This window comes from Rosa rugosa, chromosome 4, assembly GCF_958449725.1.
Source record: "Rosa rugosa chromosome 4, drRosRugo1.1, whole genome shotgun sequence".
Taxonomy (NCBI): domain Eukaryota; kingdom Viridiplantae; phylum Streptophyta; class Magnoliopsida; order Rosales; family Rosaceae; genus Rosa; species Rosa rugosa.
In genome coordinates this window covers 660981-662530 of record NC_084823.1, presented here as the reverse complement: position 1 = coordinate 662530, position 1550 = coordinate 660981, and positions in this window count along the sequence as shown.

The window sequence follows — 1550 nt, the reverse complement described above, 5'->3', positions numbered from 1 at the left end:
ATGCTGTCCTTGTTTTTTTTTGAAAGGGCACAATGCTATCCTTTTTTTTCACCCAAAACACAAATAACCAAACCACTGCAAAAGCAATTCATATTTCTCTTGTCATAAAAAAAAAAAAACTCATATTTCTCTTCCACTACTGTTGAATGAACTCGGAGTTCTTTTTGGGCGGAACTGAGTTAAATAACAGATTGAACTCATACAAATAAACATCGTAGTAAATGTAAATGTCACCTCGATAGGAATTCTGAAAAGGAAGAGCCTCTGATTTCCTTTCGGCACTGTGTTAGCATAGAAGAGTCAAATTTGAGAATAGAGACGAAAATGGGGATGTGGAAAAGTGGTGGTTTGTTCCTCGTGAGGAAGGGTGGTGATTTTGGTGATCTGTGAATTGGGTTACTATTGTTGGCCCAATACCTGACAATGGACACCGCCGGAGTTGTTGACGATTTAAATTTCTTAATGTACAAATCTCAACTGTCGTTCAGTTAAATAATGTTTTGAGAGGTAATTGAAAGGGACTAATTAGAAGGGGTAAGTGTGTGATTAAGTTGAGGCTTGACTCTCCGGTGTCCATTGACACAAACATTGCGGCTCCGGTGTCCATTATTGTCAAACATTGCATGCAATTGAGGTGGGTCAAGTAGTCTATTTCCTGACCGCTTCCTAACTCCCATGTAGTCTCGCACACTATAAAAGGAGATGATGATTCAAGAACATTACAACACCAACAACATGAAGTATACTAAAATTGATTTGAAGGCATTTGCCCTCCAAATTCTTACAAAACTCCGCTGGATTCATCATCCAGATGAAGAAGAAACTGATCGACCACCGGTAGCTAGAAACCGCAGCTTTGACTGGGCCAAGATATTTGTTATGTTTTGCTCAGCCTCCGCGATTGAAATGGCTCTCCTATCCGCCCAAATCCACTCCCAGCTCCCGGCAATCTTTTGCTTCCTCGGACTGACCATCATAATATCCTTTACTTGCTTTTTTGTTAGCAATTCCATTCACTTCAACTATCTGATGGTGGCTGATGTGCTCGAGCGAGTTGGCATTTTTTTTGGAGTCACGGCAATCTTCATATCCATCACTATTCCATTTCCCTTGTGGTTCAAATGTGCCACCTGCTTCATCTATGTCCTCTGTTGGTTTACAATCTTGTTTTGTAATCACTTCCATTCTTATTAGAATCCTAGTAGGAAGGAAATAAAAAACGTCTTTGTCACTGATGTAGTTGTCTTTTTTTTTTTTTTTTTTTTTTTTTTTTTAAGGGAAACGGAATCAGGTTCTAGTAAAATAATGACCTCTCTCGGTCAAGCTAGAGGAATTCAAAAATTCCTCATATTACATCTCAATGCACAACTTAGCCTGCAAAGAGCAAAGGTAACAAAAGCAAAATAAACAAACTAGAAAACAAAAATGCAACAAGTAAATAAACCCAACACCTATCCAACCCTAAATCAAAGTAACCGACATGACAAGCATTGACGCCTAGCCTAAGACCTTCATGGTGTATATCGCCACTTATCAAATCAGCACATAAC